This window comes from Papaver somniferum, chromosome 8 (assembly GCF_003573695.1).
Source record: "Papaver somniferum cultivar HN1 chromosome 8, ASM357369v1, whole genome shotgun sequence".
NCBI lineage: Eukaryota > Viridiplantae > Streptophyta > Magnoliopsida > Ranunculales > Papaveraceae > Papaver > Papaver somniferum.
This window is the reverse complement of record NC_039365.1, coordinates 79380294-79388255: the sequence shown is the minus strand read 5'-3', so window position 1 is coordinate 79388255 and position 7962 is coordinate 79380294. Positions and strand designations below refer to the sequence as shown.

Sequence of the window (7962 nt, the reverse complement as noted above, 5' to 3'; positions counted from 1 at the left end):
GGATTTTGTGCATACATACGGCAGGGCTTATACCCTTGATATCAGCAATTATCCATCCTATGCCGTCTTGTACTTCCTTAGCACCCTTAGAAGTTTTTTCTCCTGTAATTCACTAAGCTCGTTTGAAATAATCACAGGTAAATCTTCCTTGTCACCCAAGTACAAGTACTTTAAGTGATCAGGAAGAGGTTTCAATTCCAACTTTGGAGATTTAACAATAGCAGGCACAAGTTTTTCATCATTGCAAGGTAAAGAAGCATATGAAATATTCTTAATTGCTGATTTTTCCGTAAATGAGTCAAGAGAACCAATAGTTTCTTTAATCTCATCACCACACTCCAAACTATCATCAATATGTGTGGTGAGCATGGTTTCCAAAGTATCAACACCATTCAACTCAAACATTTGTTGCGCCATCCATAACATCAGTGGAGAAACAAGATTGGACATCACTAGGATATCTCATCGTCTCGAAAATGTTGAAACGTATTGTTTATCCATCAAACTCCATAGTTAGCGTTCCCTTGTCCACATCAATAATGGTTTTCATCGTTTTCATGAAGGGACACCCAAGTAACAATGGAAAAGATGAGTCCGGTGACCCTTCATTCATCTCTAACACGCAAAAGTCAGCTGGAAATACTAACTGATTAACCTGCACAAGAACATCTTTAACAATACCCATTGGGTAGACATTAGAGCGATCATCTAATTGCAACACAATTCCAGACTTTTTAAGAGGACCTAACTCAAGTGAATTATACATAGATGCAGGCATAACATTAACGGATGCACCTAAGTCCAACATAGCTTTGTTAAATGTAGTGTTACCAATTGTGACGGGAATGTCAAAGCTACCAGGATCCTTGCATTTCAGTGGGAGTTTGTGTTGTAAGATTGTCGCAGCATTCTCCCCCACACTTAGCACTTACTTTCCTTTGAGCCTTTACTAATTGGTACACAAATCCTTTAACACCTTTGCATACTTTGGCATTTGTTTTATAGCATCTATGAGCGGTATGTTCACATGAATCTTCCTGAGAACGTCTAAAATCTCCTTTTCTAGTTCCTCCATCTTGGACTTTGCAAATCTGCGAGGGAAAGGTAAAGGAGGAACATAAGTAGGAATTGGAGTTTTAAAGTTAGGAATAGGTACCTCGGGTGTTTGGGGAATTTCATCCCTCTTTTCCTCCAAAACCGGCTCCATGGGGACTTCTTTTTTACCTAAATCAGCAACTTCGGGTTGCACAATTTGTGTACCACTTCTCAATGTAATAGCATTGACACCCTATTTTGGGTTAATAGGTTGAGAAGGGAGTTTCCCACTATTTTGTGCTTTCAATTTATTTATCTCATTCGCCATGGTACCCATTTGTGTCTACAACTCTTTGATAACACTCTTGGTCTCTTGTTGGCTTTCTTGAAAAATGCTGATTGGCCATGTGCAAAGACGAGCCACCGGTGTGCATGCTGACATCTCTTGGACCATATAAAGTTAGATCTAAACCACCCAAATCGGCTAGAGAAGATGGGTGGTTGTGATCAATTTGTGACAATAAGATGTTGTTGCAAACACCAATTAGGGTTTCAAAGCAGCCGCGTCCACCCTAGTTCAATCGATCGATTTGGTGTGCCATTGACTTCCCATGAGCAAGTCGATTGGTCGGGAATAATATTGGGCCAGTGGTGAACGCATTGGCACCTCCTTGATCGTATGGAACGCGATCTAGTCCGTCCAAATAGGCTGGGGAATTGGACGGATATGATGGTTTGCGACAATAATATACTTTCGCAACCCAAAATTAGGGTTTTGAAATAGCGTATTTGTCATAGTTCGGGCAAACGATTTAACGCCCTATATGCTTTACATGGACATGTCGATCGACCAAGGAGGAAGTTGGGCCGCCAACGAACACGCCAGCACTTCCTTAATCGCTTGTGGGATAATCCAAGCCGTCCAAGCGAAGTAGGACGGTTGTGAATTTTCTGAGACCGTTTGGCCGGTCTAGCTCGTTTGAGCTTATTTTCAAGTAGCCCGAACACCCATTTTTGGGTTAACGTTTGAAGCGCTTGCGAATAAACAAAATAGGACTCGATCGAATAGGGCACTAGTGGCCCCGCTGGTGGTCAATACAGTGATTACCTAGTTCCGCCAGGAGTAGCCTAGGCTTACTGAATCGCGCGGCCAAATCATGTGGCCGTGATCACTTCTTAGGACTGATATGGACAGACAAGATTTCCTTTAAAGAATTTAAACGCGTACGATCGTGCTAACTTTCAATTTAAAGGCGTGCAAACACGATGATCTCCGTGTCAGAGGGTGGTGTAGCCTATATGAGTGTTTTCATGCAGGCCTCAATACTGACACTTCGGGAGATTTATGCTACTCCGTTGCGATAGAATGTTAATCGTCAGGTCATGCCAATATTGAGAGTTCGGTTGGCAACATAGCATAAGAAAATACTAGGCAGGCCATGCATTAACGAATAATGTGATATGTTAAAATTTACAGAATATCTGGGATTGTTGCTTCACGCACTATTCTGGATAAATTTCATATATAAATGTACTGAATTACTCAATACATATGTAAGTGAGAGGTTTTAGCACTCATCACTTTTAAATGGCTCAACCTCTTTGCAGAGCGGTGGCGCATTAAATATACTGAATTGCTCAATACATATGTAAGTTGAGAGGTTTGAGCACTCATCACTTTAAATGGCTCAACCTCTTTGCAGAGCGATGGCGCATTAAATACAGGATTTTACAATTTTATCCCTCAACTAAAAACCACCATCAACATTAAGTCCCCTGCTTAGTACGTAACAGTGACATTGTTGCGGGGTAAGCACTAGATGGTGACAAATAAAGATAAAACTTATGAGGAAAGGTAGACAAATGTTACCAGGATAGGAGCCGACTAGGTATTTGATCAAGACATGTTTAAAGAAGTATCAAAGCACGCAGTGATCGTCCTCCTATCATACGTCAATTGCCCCCAGGTAGCTTTCGAAATTTGCTAAACTCCATTGCGCTCGATTGCGAGAGGCCTTGAATTTAAGTTGCTTGGAGTCTGGACTGCTTAGTCGCAACTAAAATGTTTTTTAAACTTCTGAGCATTGACTAGAATGGAATTGTTTTCATCCTAACTCTTTATTTCATCGGATCATTCTTTCCCTTCTGATTGCGATGATGAAATGCTTGGAATGCTTATATGGGCAAAATCTTCTGGAGTCTTTGAGTGAAGTAAACAGGCTGAGAGGCATTATGTTGCTGACGTGCTGCTATCAAGTCTTCAAGGATTTCGTTACAAGCGATATCCTTTGAACCATCTTCTGAATCTTGGATTGTTGTATGGAATGGGATGTGATTGAGCAGTCCCCAGTTATACTTTAGATCTGTGGCCGGATATGTGAAAATATCTCTGCGGCGTACTTTTGGATTCGTCATTTGTTGATTAATGAGCGGGAGTCGTATTTGATAGATATGTATTGCATCCAAACTTTAGTCAGCTCATGCACCCCTTCCATATGGAATTGGAAATATAGAAACACCGAACCTGACTTTGTCTCTGATGTGGCAGATATGATGCAGTTGGTCTGTATGGCCTGCTGAGGTGTTGAAGCGGCTTCGACCTATGAAGAGAGCGCTGAAGCGGCTTCGGGAAAGAGCGTTGATGCGGCTTCGGGAGAGAGCGTGTTGAAGCGGCTTCTGGAGAGAGTGTTGAAGCGGCTTCTTCTGGAGAGAGCGTTGAAGCGGCTTCAGGAGAGAGAGCGTTGAAGCGACTTCTGGAGAGAGTGTTGAAGCGGCTTCTTCAGGAGAGAGCGTTGAAGCAGATTCTTCTAGAGATAGCATTGAAGCGGCTTCAGGAGAGAGCGTGCGTTGAAGAGGCTTCTAGAGAGAGCGTTGAAGCGTCTTCTTCTGGAGAGAGCGTTGAAGCAGCTTCAGGAGAGAGTGTGTGTTGAAGCGGCTTCTGTAGAGAGCATTGAAGCGGCTTCTTCTGGAGAGAGTGTTAAAGCGGCTTCAGGAGAGAGCATTGAAGCAACTTCTTCTGGAGAGAGCGTTGAAGTGGCTTTTGGAGTGAGCGTCGAAGTGGATTCTTCTGGAGAGGGCGTTGAAGCGGCTTCAGGAGAGAGCATGCGTTGAAGCGGCTTCTGAAAAGAGCGTTGAAGCGGATTCTTCTGGAGAGAGCGTTGAAGCGGCTTCTTCTGGAGAGAGCGTTGAAGCGGCTTCTTCAGAAGAGAGCGTTGAAGCGGCTTCAGGAGAGAACTCCAGTGAAGGAACCCTTAACCCTTGATTTCGAAAAATGAGTTCTTCACATTCTTCTAGGGCGATACGATGTGGAGATGGGAAGACGACACAAAAATAGTGCTGGTTGATAGACACATTTTTGTGTCCGATTTGTCTCAATTCTATATATTGTTAGGTCTCATTTTTGTACTTATTATGGTGTTTTATTTATTTGTAGGTATTTTTGGCCAATAAACATTTTTGGAAAAAATTGGCTCGAAAAGTTGTCGGAAAGCACCCGGAGGACACTTGCTATTCGGACCCTAGTTTGGATAAGGGACACCCCCAGGACATCCCTTAAGGCAGCTGCTAAAGGCACCCCTACTCTGGATAGGGGGCGCCCCTTTTTCTTCATCGTTCAAAAACAATTTTGGCGGGAAACTCTATTTAATTACCCACGTGAATTTGGGAGCATCAGTTGGACGTGAAATAACGAGATTCAATGGCTGATTTTTGTTGGGCTGGACTTCCTAGAGCATAACAGGGTTGGTATATGTGATTGGATCGAATGAATTGGGTTAGATCGACCGGGAGAAGGAAACAGAGATGTTGTGGTCACGGGTTGTTGTTCGAATATTTTTTCGACAATTCGGGGAGGTTAAAGGCTAGAAAAGCTTCCCCAACATTCGTAGTTATCTAGTAAAGAGTTTGGAAGTATTGGGAGAGGTCAAATACGCGTGAAGAGAGTTTGGCAGAAAGAAAACTCCGAAACTTGTTGTGGAGATAAATCAAGATTTTGGGGGAGATTTAATGTTGTGGCCTATAAAAGGAGAGGGGATAAGTCATATAAGGGGTACGAATCCTTTCAGAGAAATTTAGAACACCACATAGCTCCAGAGATCAAGTTGCAGGAAAATACCTTATTCTGCTGCCGCTGTTGAAGAGGAAGAACACGAAGAACATTGACGCACAAGCAACTGTCGCAGAAAACTATCGTTGTTTCACAGCAGAACCTATGTGTCGTTCATCAAAGCGGTTGCATTAGGTCTTTAGCTACTATTTCTCCCTGTAACAGTGATTCTGCAACACCAACAAACTGTTGCGAATCGTCTGTATTATCGCTTTTCATCTTTTTAATCATCTTTTGAGCGATAAAAAAATATTTTGAGATCATGATTAATATGAGGAGCTAAACCCCATTGCTGAGGCGATAGAGGAAGCTATTTTTCCAACAAAAAGTGGTATATTCTATTTTATCTATTTATTTGCAATAATTATATGATTATTTGCCTTGAACTATTATTGAATATGATTTTTATTTGAGTGATTGTGATCTATTTTGATGGAGTATGCTTAGTTTTAAGACTTTTGATGATTCATACTTGGTATTTACAATTACTACTTTTGAAAATCTACTTGTTGCAATATTTTAGAATCAAATTAAACGAGAAAATTGCATAAATATAAGTATTGGTTTAATCACTTTGAACTTGGAAAATAGTGGAATCTTAGCCTCAGTGTTTCTTTTAATATTGATATCATCTTTGTTTGAGTTTGCTATAATTTTTATTGTGTTTTCTATTTTAGTTTTGAATTTAAGTCTAAAAAATCCTTCACAAGTCTGAGAAACGACACTCTTTTTACCACTATCTACAAATCACATCAATTTTTGGCGCCGCTGGCGGGGAAAATACCACAGAAATAGTAGCTAAAGACCTAATGCAACTGCTATTATGAACGACACATAGGTTCTGCTGTGAAACAACGATAGTTTTCTGCGACAGTTGTTTATGCGTCAATTTTTGGCTCCGCCGACGCGGACTTGTTTTTAGGGTTTTAGATTTATTTTTATTTATTTTTTATTTATGTTTTTGGGTATTTATCTTGTGTCTACAGGTTCTGGATCATAAAGAAAATTGAGCCAAAGAGTTTGGTGATTTCGTAAAGACTTGGAGCTAAAGATTAAGGCAAAAAGAACAGAAAATAAGACAATTTTATTTTAGACAATTTTAGTTTAGGGTTTGTTTGTTTTCTTTTAGAAAAAAAAACAGTATTAGGGTTTATTATTTTTCTTTTCTTTTTGGACTTTTGGACTTTGGGACATTATTTTTTTTATCACCCCACGGAAGCGTACTTTAAATATAAACTGTTTGCAGAGAAGGAGGACAATTACGATATTGTCTCTGCACCTTGGGTTCGTACACTAGACATCAGAGTCAGTGGCTCGAGTCGACTACAACCGATTCATCCCCCGTCTGGAACGGGAGGTAAGATTCTAAACACTCGTGAATCCCCTGTCAGCGAGTTACTGGACTCCTCCGTATGCATATATGTTGAGGACTGAATACGGACATTTATTTTTCTAGTAAAAGGCAAGGCCTGGCCATACAAGATAAGGGTTCGGATTTCATCACCGTTCTCTTCTTGCCCGCTTTAAGAACATGTAACCTACGCGAACCTAAGCCTATAATTTTGACTAGAACGAGACCGATAGGGTAACGAGCTTAACAGGAAAGTCATTCGAAAAATATTGGTTACTTTTTTAAGCACACTTCGAAGTTCTTGACGGTTTCTGTAAGTTGAATGCGTGACTGCGCCGCCTTGTAATACCGGTGAGGCCTTGGGTATCAAAGCTCCACCAAGCTTCCCTCGCCTCTATTCAACTTACGTTAACTCAGATTGATTGTAGAGGGGTTTGCTTAAATTGTAACGAATTCCCGTTCGGAGGATTAGAAGTTGGTCTAGAAACAATCTAAGTGGAGCCATCATGCTTTTTGTTTGCTATAAATCAATAGGTTTGATTTTGTTGGGTCGGCCTTGATCTGTGTTTGCTTATCCTTCCAATTTAGAAAATTCTATTGTATTCCTGAACGTAAAAGAGACGCACTAGGTAGATTTGTTAAATAGAAACCTAGTAGTTCGAAGCATCTCGATTACCTTAATCTAGAGAGTCCGACTTTTGAAGAGTCTGTTTTTGAACGTCCTTTGACTGAGGAGAGAATCCCTGTTGCTCCGATAGCGCCAGAAATGGCAACTTTGAAAGCTTTGTTGAATCCAACTAGGACTACTCGTCCCTCATGTATCAGGTTAGCTGAGACGGAAGAAACTTATGAACTTAAACCTGGGACCTTACAGCTGCTCTCAATCTTTTTAGGGAAAGAAAATGAAAACCCTTATTTCCATGTTAGGGACTTTGAGGAAATTTTTAGTACCCTCAGGATTAGAAACTTAGATGATGATGCTTTGAAACTTAGGTTATTCCCCTTTTCTCTGAAAGATAAAGAAAAATCGTGGTTATATAGTTTGGCTTCCTGGTCAATCGAAACGTATGAACAACTTACATCTGCCTTTTTGAACAATTTTTTCCCTAGGCACAAAACATTATCTATTAGGACGCAAATCTGCACATTTTCTCAACAGGAGGAAGAAACTTTGTATAGGTATTTGGAAAGGTTCAATGATTTATTAGCCCAATGTCCTCATCATGGTTTAGAGAAGGTTAGGTTAGTTCAGATCCTTTATGAGGGTTTAGATTATCCCACCACAACCACAGTAGAATCTATGTGTACTGGTGGATTTGAGAACTAAACAGTTGATGACGCGATGACATATCTGCATGAAGTCGCCGAAAAAACCCAACAATGGGAAAGTAGTAGGGGACCCCAGAAAAAAATTCTTCTTAGCAGAGGAAACGTTAATAAGGTAGAAGGAGGCTATGAATCAGATGCCAAA

At 40.7% G+C, this 7962-nt stretch overlaps 1 pseudogene; it reads right to left on the bottom strand.

Moving 5' to 3' along the window:
• Positions 1–7621: 7621 nt before the first annotated feature.
• On the bottom strand, positions 7622–7721 carry LOC113307126 (annotated as a pseudogene).
• Between the last annotated feature and the right edge of the window lie 241 nt (positions 7722–7962).